Genomic DNA, 17362 nt, shown 5'->3' on the forward strand with positions numbered 1-17362 from the left:
AATTAAGTTGGGTGTTCGGGGCGAACACGAGAAGCTTAATTTCATCGGGAGACCAAAACCAATTCCTCCTTTCGGTCCCTATCGTAGCCTCTTATTTATAAAGTATTATACCCACCTATACTCACCTTTATACCCATCCTAAGGTGGTCGGCCAAGCAAGCTTGGATCTCAAGCTTGGGCCGGCCAAACCAAGAGGATGAGACAAGTAGAGGTGGTCGGCCCTAGCTTGGAGCCCAAGCTTGGTGTGGCCGACCACATATAAAATAAAAGGATTTTATTTTTTAAAATCTTTTCTTATGTGGAAGCATTGTTTTAAAAGAGAGTTTAAAATTTAAATCTTTCCTTTTATAGCTTTCTACAAATGATTAAGTGAAAGGTTTGATATCTTTCCTATTTGTAGTTAAAAGAAAATTTTTAATTTTTGATAAAACTTTCCTTTTTTGTACCCATGTTCATGATTTAAAAGAGAGTTTTAAAAATTATAAATCTTTCCTTTTATGGTTTTCTACAAAAGATTAAGAGAAGGATTAGATATCTTTCCTTATTTGTAGATTGAAAGAAAGATTTTAATTTTGAGAAAACTTTCCTTATTGTAATCATCCACATGTTTAATAGAGAGATTTTAATTTATAAAAGTTTCCTTTTATAACCAACCATGAAGGGAAAATTTTAAGAGAAATTTTTATTTTAAAAATTTCTAGAAACAAATAAGGAAGTTTTAATTTTGTGTTTAAAACTTGCCTTACTTGGAGCAATTGTAGGGGTCGGCCTTGTAAAGGGTTAAAAGGAATTTTAATTAAATTTTCCTTATTAACCAATGGAAAATAAGGAAATTTTAATTATAATTAAATTTCCTTATTTGCCAAGACCAAGAAATATAAAAGAGAGGGTAGGGGTGCCTTCATGAGACAACTCTCTTCTATTTTTCCTCTCTCTTTTCTTCCTTGGTAGTGGCCAGCCATATGATCTCTTCATCTCTTCCTTTTCTTCCTCCTTAGTGGCCGAACCTCATCAACCTCTAGGAGCTTGTTTTGGTGGTAGGATCTAGCTTGAAGAAGAAGAAGAGAAAGGAGGTTTTGTTTCCTAGTTTTCCTTGGAGCTTGGTTGGTGGCCGAGACTTATAATTTCTTGGAGAAGCTTGCTTGGCCGAAACTTGGAAGAAGGAAGAAGAAGGGCTTGGGTGGTTCTCATCTCGGTAGATCGTTGCCTACACAACGTCCAAGATAAGAAGAGGAATATGATAGAAGATCAAGAGGTTGTTTCTTACAAAAAAAGGTATAACTAGTAATTCTATTCCGCATCACACTAGTTTTCTTTGTATATATTTTGAAATACCATACACAAGAGGCATATGATTCTAGGTTTCGAATTTATGATTCAAGTTTGTGTTTTTTTTTTTGAACTTGTGATTCGATTGTTCTTTTTGGTTAAACCTAGAGTTATATAAGGAAATTAAATATTGAATTTTGTTAAGAGGCTTTGTCGAGGTAGTGGAGGATGTTCCCATACCCAAGAAGGCCAAGTGCCTTGCCATGTTTGACCTGTGAGTCAATTTCCGAAATAAATATTTAATTGAATTTGTAACATAGGTGGATTTGGATCTATAATATTAAGTATCGTTTGTGATCCAAGTCTAAACCACTAAGAACAGATAAGTTAAATTTAGAATCAATAATGTTAAGTATCGTTTGTGATTCCATATTTAATTTCTAAAGAACACAATAGGTTGTTAGGAAAGGTTCAGGACTTGTACAAAATTTTTGTATAAGGGAATCGGTACGATATTTCTACGAATAACCAACAATTGGTATCAGAGCTAGGGTTTGTCTCTGTGTGTTTGGTTTGAAGTTTAATTATGCACATGCCATACATAATTTAGGCAGGATAATAGTAGGATGTGCTAACTCTGTGGTTGCAGGCTTCAACTATTATGGCTTATAGATATTGTGTGTGATTGGACCCTTGGACATGTCAAGGGCATTTTATTTTGTGTTGATTGTATGTATTAAATATAGTAGGAGCTGTATTAGTTTTAGAATTTTACTTTTTTGTTCGATCTAGATTACATGTACATTCCTTCGTGGAATATAGGATCGAAATATGTAAAATTCTATTTTTGTCGCGAATCGGATGCTTGCGAGCTGTGGTACTTTTTGAGGACCAGAGGCATAGCGGAATAAGAAGCAAGATGGATGTGACAACTAGACCCAAAGACGGTGGATAAATATGGCAGTAGCTAGGGTTGGCAGCACGCGGAGGACAGTGAAGGAAAATGTCATAATAGTTGAAAAATTAATTTCCATATTTATTGCTTTATTTACTGTGATGTGTGTGTGCATGTGATGTATGCTTCCATAGTTAAAATCCTCAACTTAAAATACTAAGTGGGAGAGGGATTAGTAAATAAATTCCATGGTCTCAATTACTGGTTTGTAAGTGATGCAACAAACTTGCGTGTTGGCTCTGAGTGCCTCCCTCCACAACGGATGAGTTTGTTGCGGATCACTAGATCAAACTTCCTTTATGGATGGTTATAGGAAATTATTTAGGAGCATGTGATCTTCTCCAACTGAAGGGGCGTAATCCTATTTAATGGACTAAGTATCAAGTAATGGTATACACTTAGACGCATTCAATAGTATCCTCCCCAACGGAGTCACTGCTATTGTTTTGCGTGACCAAAAGAATACCAACTATTAATTTGTCATAAAGCTAGGTAAAACCCCCTCTTACAAATGTCTAAATTTGTATACGTCCACACTAACGTGGCATACAAAATTCACAGTGTTTGAGGTAATTTTATTTGTCATAAAGTTAGGTTGACAAAATAAAATGGGTAATACTTCCTCTTACAAACAATTGAATTTGTATATGTCCACACTAACGTGGCATACAAAATTCATGGTGTTTGAGGTAATTTAAGGTTGACAAGATAATTAATGGGTAAGACCCTCCTCTTACAAATGTCTGAATTTGTATACGTCCACACTAACGTGGCATACAAAATTCACTGTGTTTGAGGTGTTGGTGAATTTAAATGATATTGTTTTGAGGAATCAATATTATTTTAAATTCAAAGTTTTGACCAAATATTTGATCAAAGATAGACCAACTATTAATTTTATTTGTCATAAAGTCAGGTTGACAAGATAATAAAATTAATGGATAAAATATCCTATTAAAGTTTGAATTTGTATATATCCACACTAACGTGGTATACAAAATTCACGGAGATTTTGAGGTGTTGGTCTTGACCAAATATTTTTGTGATTCTTAGGATTTCAAATATTTGTCAATCCCCTAGTTGTTATACTATAGAATAGACTTATTAGTCCCAATTATAATGATTGAAAACAAAACTTGGACATTAAGGTGGACTGCCCTCTCAGAACTGAGAACAACAAAGGTGTATTTTATTCATTAGTTGTTGAAACATATTTAATGGTGTTATCTACCGGTACCTGGTGCGTAGATACAGTAGCCACTGATCATGTCTATAATTCATTGCAGGGATTCCAAGAAAATCGACAACTATATGAAGGAAAATACCGTATACATGGGCACTACTGCAAAAGTAGCAGCTGTTGTAGTGGGAGATGTTTATCCTCTAAAAGGAATAAAACATGGATTTTAAGAAATTGTTTACGTACCAAGTTTAGAAAGAACTGGATTTCAGTTTCTAAACTATTCAAAGAACTTGATATTCTGTCTCTTTTGATAACAAAGTCGTTATCAAGGAAAAGAGGGAAAATATCTGTTCTGGTACGTTGGTTGACAATTTATATAAATCCAATAAATTCCACAATGCAACATATGGAAATTAATAACACATGTTCTAACTCTAATAAGAGAAAGCAACCTTCGGAAATGAACCAATCATATCTTTGGCATCTAAGGCTAGGTCATATTAACTTGAGTAGGATTCAAAGGATAATAGCCGATGAACTTTTGAGTTCATTGGTAGTGGAAAACTTTCCAACCTGTGAGTCTTGCTTGGAAGGAAAAATGATCGAGAGGCCTTCTAAGTCTAAGGGGTATAAAGCCAAAGACGTGTTGGAATTGGTTCATTCTAATTCGTGAGGACCTATGACTATCCAGGCAAGAGGTAGTTTCAAATATTTCGTCTCTTTTATAAATGACTATTCGAGATATGGGTACATTTACTTGATGCGCCGCAAGTCTAAATGCTTTGATAAGTTCATAGAGTACAAGGCTGATGTGGAGAAATGTCAAGGTAAAAGTATCAAGATACTACGGTGAGATCATAGTGGCAAGTACCTCTTAGGAGAGTTTACGAGTCACTTATCAGAAGTCGGGGTTCAATCCCAACTGACTGCACCTGGTACACCCCAACATAATGGTGTAGTAGAATGAAGGAATAGGACTCTTATGGAGATAGTTAGATCAATGATGAGTTATTCAGAATTACCAAATTCATTTTGAGGATATACTCTGGAAACGGAAGTGAACTTAGTACCTTCTAAGTCAGAACCCTCTACTCCCATAGAATTATAGAATGGGCGTAAGCCTAGTCTAAAGCATATTTAGATTTGGGGTAGTTCAGCACGTGTGCTAAAGGGAGACACTGATAAGTTGGAATCACGTATAGAACTTCACTTGTTTGAGGGTTATCCTAGAGAAATGAAAGGAGGTTTATAGTCCTAAAAATCAGAAGGTCATTGTTAGCACCAATGTCCAATTTATAGAAGAGGACTATGTAATCAACCACAAGCCCATAAGTAAATTTGTTCTTAAGGAAATAATAAAGGACCCGTCTAATCTAGTACCAATAGTACAAGATGAGATACCACAAGAAACTGCAACACGTGTCACAAATGGTGCACAATTACAGATAGTGCCTCGTCGTAGTGGGAGGGTTGTTAGGCAGCCTAAAAGATTCATGTTTTGGGAGAGTCTTTCGACTTGATCCCTGGTGAACATAAACCTGATCCCCGAACATATGACGAAGCGCTCCAAGATAAAGATGCAGCATCTTGGCAAAGCACAATGAATATAGAAAAAGAATCTATGTATTCTAATAAATTCTGGGAGCTTTTAGAACCACCAAATGGTGTAAAATCCATTGGGTGTAAATAGGTCTATAATAGAAGAAGAAGGACAGATGGGAAGGTGAAAACTTTCAAAGCAAGGCTTGTTGAAAAAGGGTATCAATTATAAGGAAATCTTTTCACCGGTAGCCATGCTTAAGTCTATCTGAATTCTTTTATCTTTTGCTACTCATATGGATTATGAGATTTGGCAAGTGGATGTCAAGACAACTTTCCTTAAAGGAAGTCTTGAAGAAAGCATCCATATAAAGCAACCAGAGGGGTTCATTGCAAAGGGCAAAGAGCATCTAGTATGTAAGCTCAATCAATCTATTTATGAACTGAAGCAAAAGCTTCAAGGTCTTGGAACATTTGGTTTAATGAAGTAATCCAAACCTATGGATTTATTCAGTATCCGGATGAGTTTTGTGTATATAAGAAGTGTGATGGAAACGTGGTGATATTTCTTGTACTATACGTAGATAACATTTTTGGTAGTTAGAAATAATATCAAAGTGTTGTCGGAAGTAAGGGTATGGTTGTCCAAGCAATTCGATATGAAGGACTTGGGAGAATGCGCACATATTCTCGTGATCAAAGTAATAAGGGATCACAATAAAAGAATATTGTGTTTATCCCGAGATTCATATATCGATACAATCCTAGCCCATTTAGCATGCAAGACTCCAAGAAAGGTTTTTTACCTTTTAGACATGGAGTAGCTTTATCTAAAGAGATGTCTCTGAAGACATCAAAGGAGATAGAGGACATGAAGGCAGTTCTTTATGCTTCGGCTGTCGGAAGCCTAATGTATGCAATGCTGTGTACGAGACTGGATATCTATTTTGTCGTGGGCATGGTTAGCAAATATCAAAGTAACCCTGGACAAGGACATTGGACTGCTGTAATGCATATATTGAAGTACCTAAGAGGGACTAAAGATTATATGCTAGCTTACAAAACAGATGATTTGCTCCCTGTGGGTTACACGGATTTGGACTTCCAATCTTATAGGGGCAATAGTAAGTCAACCTCGGGGTTTTGTGTTTACTTTAGGAGGTGAAGCCATAACAATGGAGGAGTGTTAAGCATAGGTACTTTTTCGGACTCCACTATGGAAGCTAAGTATATGGAAGCCTCTGAGGCAACCATAGAAGCTTAATGACTCAGTAACTTCATGATAGACTTAGACATGATTTCTGGTTTGCCCAAAAATTATTACAATTTATCATAATAATAGCGGTGCAATAGCAAACTCGAAGAAACCATAAGTCCATAAGGCAAGTAAACACAATAGAGCGCAAGTACCATCCAATATGAGATATCATATAACGAGGAGAAGTTGTTGTCGCCTAGATTGCATCAAATGATAACCTGAGAGATCATCTCACTAAGGTCCTTAAGGCAAGAGCTTTTGATGGGCATGTTGAAGGGTTGGGAATCAAATGTATGGCAAGGTATAAGGCAGCATAGTCTTTTAGTATAAGTGGGAGATTGTTACAGCGTATACTAAAAGCCTAGCTTTTTGTACAAAACATTTATTTAGAAATAAAGAATCACATTAGTCAAATGCCTACATTTATATGCTAAGTGTAGTTATTCAATTAATTTATATTATAGATAACATGGTGTGTGGTGTCACACACAGAAGATCATGTTATCAATTCCTTATAAATTATAAACAGTAGCTCACGACTAAGATGAAAAGGAACAAACCATTGGAATAGTCGTAGTGTAATTAGGTATTAGTTTATCTTGACTGATAAATTACACTAGTACACTATGAGTGTATTGAGCAGGACCATTTAAGGTAAGTTCTTTTATACTCACTGAATAAAAGAACAAGACCTTTGTTATTATGGATGTGTGTGCTCTTAATAATGATATAATAACAAACACATATATCTAGTATTTATTTATTTGATTTATCAATGGGTGAGATTTAGCTCGATAAATCAAGAGGCCCGATAAGTTGGGAAATGATATTATTTATAGTGTGTGTTGTTGATTATAGAAGGAAACTGTGTCCTAGTAATCTAGGTTGATGATGTCCCCAAGAGGAGCTCATAAGGATTGTCATGTAAACCCTGCAGGTGGACTTAGTCCGACATGACGATAAGGTTAAGTGGTACTACTCTTGGAGCTAGATATTAATTAAGTGAGTTGTCAGTAACTCATTTAATTAGAGGACATTCTATATCTTAAACATGGGGAGACTAACACACTTATGATAAGAAGGATCCCAAAATGTAATTTGGGATTGGTGCGGTAATTCAGTAATAATTCTTTAGTGGAATGAATTATTATTGATGAAATTAAGTTGGGTGTTCGGGGCGAATATAGGAAGGTTAATTTCATCGGAAGACCAAAACCAATTCCTCCTCTCGGTCCCTATCGTTGTAACACCCACGAAATATTTAAGCTATACATATGGGTACATTGTTTTTTAGAATAAAAGGGAAATGGAAATAGAACCAAAAAGAAATAAAAAGAAAGAGAAGTTAAGGTTTGAACCATGAACCTCTCATAATAGATAAAGCTAAATTGGTGCATGATAACCACTAGAGTCATGAATGATATATGAATAGAAAAGATTGGAAATTGTAGTTAAAAGTAAGAGTATGATTAAGGAAGGGAGCAAGAGAAAATCAAGTAGCTTTCCACCTCTTCCTCTTGGTTAAGAAAAGAAGCAAGCAAAAAACAAAGACAAGTTGTCTTTTTCTCCTTTCTTCTTGCTATTTTCGTGGGAATGAAGAGGGTGAGGGAATAGTGGAGTTAAGGGGATGAATTGGGACATTTTTCATCCTCATTGAGAATAAATAGGAATGAGAGAAGAGAAAGGAAAGAAAGTTTGGCTACTTCTTCCTCCTTCTTCTTCCTCCTCCTTCCTTCTCCTTCTTCCTCCTCCACCGAGACCTAAAGCTCTCCCCTGTAACGACCACCCTTCTTACTATACTATATTACTCTCAAAGGTGACCGTTACTTAACTATTAACTCTACTTAACCGGTGTGATCGAAACCACGAGGAATCCCTACCAAAAAATTTCGGTAGAGTCTCCCCTGTACCGGTGACCTTAAACTGAGATACAAACATAGTATACTTCAGCCACAGGCGGCTGGAACATTTATCAAACACCCACGCAGTTAAATAAGTATCAAACACATAAATATCTATTTACTAAACTGAACTCATCCTACATGCAACCTAGAACAAGGATAAACTCGAATGACACGGAGTGTAAAGTACAGTCTCAAATGTTTACAATAACTAAAATGCGAAAACAAGAAAAAGAATAAGGAAGGAACTCCTTTCTAGTCCCAAGACTTCCATAGTCCTGGCATCACACATCATCTATGCCACCTTGTCGCCTTCCTTTATCTGCAGTAAGAGGAAATGCAATCTATAAGCAAAATGCTTAGTAAGCGCTATATAACTCACAAAAACTCGATATGCATGTGAATATACTGAAAACTAAAACTGAATGCTCAAAAGGAAAACTACTCATGCTCATCTACTAGTAAAAGAAACAAACATACTGAAATGCTAAACATGTAAAGCTACTCATGCTCTTCTAATAGCAAAGAATAGTAAGCTAATCTAAATAACATGCTAGCATAAAAGGAAACTAAACTTGCTGATTTTTAAAACAAAGTGAAACTTAATTCATTTGTTCTAAACTTATTCTTTTATACTTTTATACTTATGTGAAACTTATTTTGTTTGTTCAAAAACTTATACTTATAATAATTCAAAATAATAATCAACTTTCTTCTTGGGCCCGACAACTGTACTTGCTATGCGCGCATCCCTAACTAGACCCGAGATAGCTGGTCCCGAATCTAGTTGGGCTTACTAGGTTTTCTAAACCTAGGGACGACTATGGGAGCCCAACCCAAGGACAACTGAGAGTCCTGTATACTAGGTTATCTAAACCTAGGGATGACTATGGGAGCCCAACCCAAGGACAACTGAGAGTCCAGTACAGTGCCACTGATAAAAGTAAAATACTTGTTATCTTTTAATACTTCTAATATATAATGCCTCAGCATTTTCTTTAGCACCTTGTGTGCCAAAATCCCTAAAGTCTTGACTTCGGGATCTACTTAAAGCCTTGGCCTTTTTCTTTCTTTTCTTTATTTGTCTTATACTTGTTAATACTTCTAAAAGAATTTAATAGAACTCTTATTCTTCCACTAGAATACATGGCTGTTCATGATTGTTAAAATAGCAAATGAAAACTAGAAAATCTGCATATCATACAAGCTTAAACTAAATCTAAAACTTATTAGAACTAAAACCTTAAATCTTGCTACAACAGAATTAAATGGAACCGTTAAATCCTCTTAATATAGACAAGTCATTTAGCTCAAGCAAAAGAAATGCCATCTACTAAAATAATGTTGTACAGATAATCCGAAGCAAGGAAAACAAAGCACACTAGCTACTCTTAAACTTCTAGCCGTTCTATTGCTGTACAGGAAATCCAAAGCGAGAAAAACAAAGCACACTAACTGTACAGAAAATCCGAATCGTAAGAGCAAGTCTGACTTCTTCAAGTATGCTACAACAGTCGTAAATCAAAGGAAAACATATCTAAAATCTTTAAGCATGCTAAAATGAAAGCTGTTCAGATTTGTTAAAATGCAAAGGAAACCCAAAACTGCAACGTGAACTGACATAGTTGTTCCTACTCATTGGAGCTACATAAACTTGAAATCTGCATGCATAAGAACTAATAAGGAAGGATCTATATCAAAACTAAACAACGAAAATGCTAATAGCACAAAACCACTCTACTGCATGCTCGTTTAGAGGCCTTTTCCTACACATGGCAGCAAAGAAGAGGATAGCCAAAACTAAGTTCCTACATGTATATATGTATGCTATTTCTGCTCATCCACATCTAAAAGCAAAAGGGAAACAAAATTAGAAATCTATTCATGTGCATCTCAAAGCAAGGAAAGAACAGAAAAATTCTGCTCGTGTAGATTCATAACATATGAAGGTCTAAACAGTAGGAAAATAGCTACTCGTGCACTGCAAAAAAAAACAATATGAAGACTGCACAGCATAACTGGCAGTAAGCTCCTCTAATCACGCCCCTTTTTGTGGCACAATTCAAATTTAAACTTGTTGTTAACACCAAATTCTGAAATCTAGGGATTCCATTAACACAAATTCACATCTTAAACTTTTATAAGTAACCAAGATTCTCTACAACCTAAAATCCAAAACAAGGAAGAAACCTAATCGAAGCATGAAACCAAATAGTTCATCTATTCTGTACACATGTTCCGAAACAAGGAGTATCTAAATCCTTAGCAGCATAAATTCGATTCAAAACTCGGCTCAAAACTCAATCCGAGATATAGGAACGTGCTGTGGATGGTAAGAAGTGAAATCAAATTCCGAAACCTTAAGGAAAACACTGAACCGACTCAGAACTACTCTTACCGCAGGTGAGTAGCAACTTACATTGCATTCTTAGACTCTCTACCGAAGGAGAAAAGGCTTCTAGGGTTCGGATAACTCGAGTTTTCCGGCCTCTCCTTGCACCTATAGCTTCTTCTCGGTGAGAGGATCTCGGGAAGGCGAAGAGCTCTCAGATGAACCTTGGCCAGCCGCCAGAAAACTATGCCCTAGCCGCGACTTTGTTCTCTGCCCGAGAAGTCGCCATCGGCTGCGCGCAGAAAAGGGAGAGGAGAAGGATTCTGATCGGGTCCATCAAGCCCTAAGTTAAGTTCCTCTTTTATAACTCAATATTCTGTTAACTTCTTTAAATAAATTTGCTACCCTTTCTAAATAAAACCGGCCGCGTGAACACTTGATCAGCCGGGTTTTGACCGAGCCAAAGGCCGTAGGTTCAAATCCCCAGCCGAGCCTTTTATTCTCCTTTTATTCTGCTATTAACTATTTATTACTTAAATACAATTCGACCCTTATTTGATCAAGTAATAACTGCTTGCACAGTTGGTCAGCCGGGTTTTGACCGAGTCAAAGGTCGTTGGTTCGAAACTTGGCATGGACATCTTTTTGTCAAAACTTCCTTTGTTTAGTAAAAATACCAAACGACTTCCAAAAATTATATAAAAATACTCTAAAAATTTCTAAAAATCTTTAGAATATTTGTATAGTATTTCTAAATATTTTTAAGCACTATTAGAACTCCAAATGAGGAAATTTGGGTCGTTACATCCCCTCTCTCATTTTCGAAATCCAAGCTAAGGTTTTCTTCCTAAGAAAACTAATTCACAAGAAGGAGTCCTCAAGATCTACTCCTTACAAGAAATAGAAGAAAAAGGGAGAACAAGGAAGAGAAGCTTCTTCTTCCTCTTCATAAGAGTACATTCTTTTAAGAAAAAAACTAAGCAAGAAGTTGTAAGTATCCCCTCACCTGTGGTACAAGTTGTTCATGTGTTCTTACATGAGATTAGATTTCTTAAAAACCTAGGGTTATTCTTGAAACTTTCAGCCAAGACATGAATAAAAGACTTAGAGAAGTTTAAGACCTAACTAAGCATGCTCACTATGTTCTTATGATATGTACCCTAGGATAGGAGGTTAGTTAATGTTCTTATGCTTGTATGCTTACTTAAAACTTAGATTCATGTTATTAAACTTTTGGCCAAGGTATGAATAAAAGACTTAGGGAAGCTTAAGACCTAAACTAAACATGCTCACTATGTTCTTATGATATGTACCCTATGATAGGAGATTAGTTTGGTGTTCTTATGCTTGTATGTGCTTAGAACTTAAGTTCATGTTCATAAAGCTTTCGGCCATGATGGAAATAAATTCCTAGGAGAGGTTAAAAATTTAGTCTACCATGCTCATGATTTGCTTTATGATATGGTATGAAGAGTACTTAGTGTTTTCACACTTGTATGTTGATTGGAACCTAAATGCATGCCACCTTAGGGAATTAGGGTTTCGGCCATGATAGAAATGAAGGCCTAGAAGTGTTTAAAATTTAAGCTATCATGCTCATGACTTTCCATATGAAATGGTATGAAGATTTCTTAGTGTTTCATGCTTGTATGTTGCTTGGAACCTAGATGTATTCCACCTTAGGGTTTTGGCCATGATGGGATTAAAGACCTAGGAGAGCTTAAAAACTTAGTCTAACATGCTCATGACTTTCCTTATGACATGATATGAAGCTAACATAGGGTTCTCATGCTTGAATGTTGCTTGTAATCTAGATACATGTCTCTCTAGGGTTTAAGGGTTTCGGCCATGATGAGTTTTAGGGTTTAAGAAAGTTTAAAATCAAATATAACATGCTCATGATTTTCTTTATGATATGATATGAAGTTAGCTTGATATTCTTATGCTTGTATGTTGTTTAGAACTTAGTTCATGCTCCTCAAGTTTCGGCCATAATCAAGTTAAAAGACCTAGGAAGCTTAGAACCTAAACTAAACATGCTCATGATGTTCTTTATGGTTTATGATATGAAATTGGTTTAGGGTTCACATGCTTTTATGTTGCTTGTAACCTAGGGTTAGGCTTGGTAACTTTCGTCCATAACAAGACCAAGGACCTAAGAAGATTAGAACTTAACCTAAACATGCTCATGATGTTCCTTATGGTTTATGATATGAAATTAGTTTAGGGTTCACATGCTTTTATGTTGCTTTTAACCTAGGGTTAGGCTTGGTAACATTCGGCCATAACAAGACCAAGGACCTAGGAAGCTTGGAACTTAAACTAAACATGCTCATGATGTTCTTTATGGTGTATGATATGGAATTGGTTTAGGGTTCACATGCTTTTATGTTACTTAAAACCTAGATACAATATCTTGTATGTTTCGGCCCTCCATGGAATTAGGGTTAGAGACCCAATTATGATTTTACTATGTGTCTCACATGCTATGATATAAATTAGGAGATTCTAGTTAATGTTTTCCATGCATGATTATGTTCCCTATGATATATTATATGCTCATTTATGTATACTTATGAACCATGCATGATAATGACTCTTATGATGTGTTATATGCTCAAGTATGCATGCTTTATGATATGACAAGTAATATGCTCATTTATGTATGCTTATGAACCATGCATGATAATGACCCTTATGATGTGTTATATGCTCACGTATGCATGCTTTATGATATGACAAGTAATATGCTCATTTATGTATGCTTATGAACCATGCATGATGATGACTCTTATGATGTACTACATGCTCAAGTATGCATGCTTTATGATATGACAAGTAAAGGCCTAAGGGTTGCTTCCCTTTTTGTTAGGACTAAGAGCACTCTTTATGATATGACAAGTAAAAGCCTAAGAGTTGCTTCCCTTTTTGTTGGGACTAAGAGCACTCTTCATGATATGATAAGTAAATAAGACATGCTATTTTACTTTTTATGTGTCTTGTACCGGACCTTAGTGTCCAAGGGATGGGCTCCTTAGTTCGCCCCTAGGTCGACAGACGTAGTACGGACCTAGTATCCCTAGTAGGTTCGGGATTAGCTAGCCTGTCCTAGGGATTGTGCGTATTTATGTTATGTGGTACATAGCCGGGCCCCCCTCATGTTGAGATTATATTTAAGTATTATATGATATTTGTTTTAAAAGACATCTTGCACATGACATGATGCATGTTTTGAAAGACATCTTGCATATACTTTTATGTTACGATATGATATGCCATGATGCTCTTTTATGTTACGATATGATATGACATGATGCTCTTTTATGTTACGATAATATATGACATGATGCTCTTTTATGTTATGATATGATATGACATGATGCTCTTTTATATTATGATATGATATGACATGATGCTCTTTACATGATATGTTGTTTTAGATAATTATGTCTCCATGCTATATGCTTATGTGATTATGCTATGATACATGGTTTTTGTAAGTAGGAAAGGATCTTACTAAGCCTGTGTGCTTATAGCTTACTTTCCTTGTACCAAAGATAAAGGTAAAGGATGGATAAACTAAAGGAGCAGCAAGAGGGGCAAGACATGTGTGTGGTGGTTGCTCGGCTAAGAAAAAAAAAGAGACATGCTTATGTTATTTTATGTTGACATGAACTATGTTTACTTATGTTAATGTTTTGCATGATTACTTAACACTTATGCATGCTTATGTTAGAAATTGATATCATGACTTTTTAAATTTAAAATTATGCTCACATGACTATAAATGTGTAGATAATTAATTATTGTGGTTAATAGAAAAGAAATTAAAGAATATAGAAATAAATACTTCCGCTGCTTAAAAATAGATTTATATGCATGCATGTAAGTTTCCCGTAAGTAACCCCGCCAACCAGCAGGTGGAGGGCGGGCGTTACACGTTGGTATCAGAGCCAGGTTAGCCTTCCCACTACACACACATCAAGCCTCCACCCTGCCGCTCCAAGTAAGAATCTCTGTACTTACTCTATTTTCTTTATGCATAATAAGAAATGCTTTTAGTATGCATGAACATAAGTATAACTAATATGAATTGCCTTTATGTATGATAAGCGATGTTTTAATATGCACGAATATAAGTAGGAATGACCATGGACTTATGCTAGCTTTATTGTTATTTATGAAAATAGATATGGCTAGAAGACGTGGTAACAGGACCGAAGAGACAGTGACTCCACCGGATCTGGCACATGTAGTCACAGACCTCCAACGTCAGATCACGGAACAACAACAAGTAATCACTGCTTTAATGAATCAGCAAGGAAACCCTATCACCCCACCATCAAATCAGAATACTCTACCCGTCAAACCTACAGCTGCACCGGTACCACCGGTAGCCCCTGTTCCAGTGGTCCGACAGGAGACTTACTTTATACAGTGGCTAAGACTGAAGCCGGAGAATTTCTCGGGTACTTGTGAGCCAAGGGACGCCCAAGCCTGGTTCAAGACGGTGGAAAGTATAGTGGAACTGCTGGACTGGCCTGTACCAGAAAAGATCAAGTGCGTGTCATTCTGCTTTTCTGGAGACGCAAGAATGTGGTGGGAAAGGGTTAAGATCAAGAGACAAGTTAATCAGATGAACTGGGCGGACTTCGAAGCAGAGTTCTTCGAGGAGTTTTTCCATATGTGGGTAACAAACCGACATTACGACGAGTTCACCGAGTTCCGACAAGGTGACTTATCAGTTAACGAAGCAGTGAAGCGCTTCAACCGTCTCGCTCGCCTCTGCCCAGAGTTGGTCTGGATGGAAAGAGAAAGGGTCAGACTGATGCTGAAGATGCTCCGACCCGAGATAGCTTTGAATGTGGCCGGCGGAATTAATAGACCGCAGACTACCGAAGAGTTGGTCAGCAGTGCCCTTATCACCGAACACTATCAGAAGGCGATGAATGAGAGTAAGAATCAAGTGCAGACAGAAGGACAGAAACCTCAAGGTACCAGAGCAAGCTGGAAAGGAAACCCTAATGGAAAAAGGAAGCAATGGAACAACACTAAAGGAGGTCCAGCGAATAAGCAACCTAAGTACCCTCAGTGTACCACTTGTGGGAAGCAGCATTCTGGAGTATGCCACAAGTGTACGAGAAAGTGTTACAGTTGCGGACGGGAAGGACATATGGCCAAAGACTGCCCTACCCAGTCCCATGCACCATCCCAGCAGTATAACCAGAACAAGAATGCCCCCTCTCAGCCACACCAGATGCAAGCTGCCATAGAAGGGACTCGGATTAGCCAAGGGAGATTGGAAGCCCCGCCAGTTACGACGAATGCCAGGGTTTTCTCTCTCACCAAAGAGGATGTGGCGAGTGCTTCTACAATTGTCACAGGTCAGCTACCTATTTTTAGTCAGTATGCTACTGTGTTATTTGATACTGGGGCAATACACTCGTTTGTCTCTACACCCTTCATGAAGAAGTTAGAGATGCCACCACAAACCTTAAATGACAAATTCTTAACAACCCTGCCTTCGGGAGAAGTAATGCCATCTACTTATATATTGCGGGTAAGGCCCATCAGAATCGCAGGCAGAGAACTCTACTGTGATCTGATAGTGCTTGACATGTAGGACTATGATAGTATATTGGGCATGGATTTCCTGAGCAAGTATGGTGCTTCGATCGAGTGCCGTAAAAGAAAAGTAGTTTTCCGACCTAAAGCTGAACCGATGTTCGAATTTATTGGGGAACCAAGGAAAGAAACCGAGAGATTTTTATCAGCCATAAAGGCACAAAAGATGTTAGATAAGGGATGTACTGGGTTTCTAGCACACGTGGTTGATACAAGTCAAACCGAGGACCAGGAGCTAGAAGATGCCAGGGTGGTATGCAACTATCCGGAGGTGTTTCCCGATGAGCTACCAGGGTTAGCCCCTGATAGAGAAATAGAATTTGAGATCAAATTGATTCCTGGTACTAAACCAATCTCTAAAGCGCCTTATCATATGGCGCCGGCTGAGTTGAAGGAACTTCAGTGACAGCTACTAGAGTTACTCGACAAGGGACTTATTCGCCCGAGTCACTCTCCATGGGGAGCTCCAGTACTGTTTGTGAAAAAGAAGGATGGGTCTATGCGAATGTGTATAGACTACCGAGCACTGAATAATGTGACAATCAAGAACAACAATCCTCTTCCAAGGATCGACGACCTGTTCGACCAATTAAAGGGTGCAACCGTCTTCTTTAAGATTGACCTAAGGTCCGGCTATCATCAAGTGAAGGTGAAACAGGATGATATACCGAAGATGACATTTCGAACAAGATACGGACACTATGAATTCATAGTTATGGCCTTCGGAGTGACAAATTCTCCTGCTGTATTTATGGATCTGATGAATCGGGTGTTTACGGCATATCTCGATAAATTTGTGATCTCATTGACGATATCCTCATCTATTCAAGAACCCAAGAAGAGCATGCTGAACACCTGAATATCGTACTACAGATTCTTCGAGAAAAACAACTATATGCAAAGTTCTCCAAATGCGAGTTCTGGCTCGATCGAGTATCATTCTTGGGCCATATTATCTCCAAGGACGGAGTAATGGTAGATCCGAACAAAATCAAAGCTGTGAGTAACTGTAGCAGGCCAAAGAATGCCAGTGAAATCAGAAGTTTTCTCGGGCTAGCAAGCTACTACAGGAAGTTTATAGAGGACTTCTCCAAAATTGCAGCCCCTATGACCATTCTCACCAAGAAAAACAAAAAGTATGAATGGACGGATGACTGCGAGAAGAGTTTCATAGAATTGAAAAGGAGACTGACCAGTGCTCCGATCCTTACTCTTCCGGAAAGTAACAAAGGCTTCGATATGTACAGCGATGCTTCCCTATTAGGACTTAGAGTTGTACTCATGCAAGATGGCAAAGTCA

The sequence above is a fragment of the Zingiber officinale genome, chromosome 1B (assembly GCF_018446385.1).
Source record: "Zingiber officinale cultivar Zhangliang chromosome 1B, Zo_v1.1, whole genome shotgun sequence".
Taxonomy (NCBI): domain Eukaryota; kingdom Viridiplantae; phylum Streptophyta; class Magnoliopsida; order Zingiberales; family Zingiberaceae; genus Zingiber; species Zingiber officinale.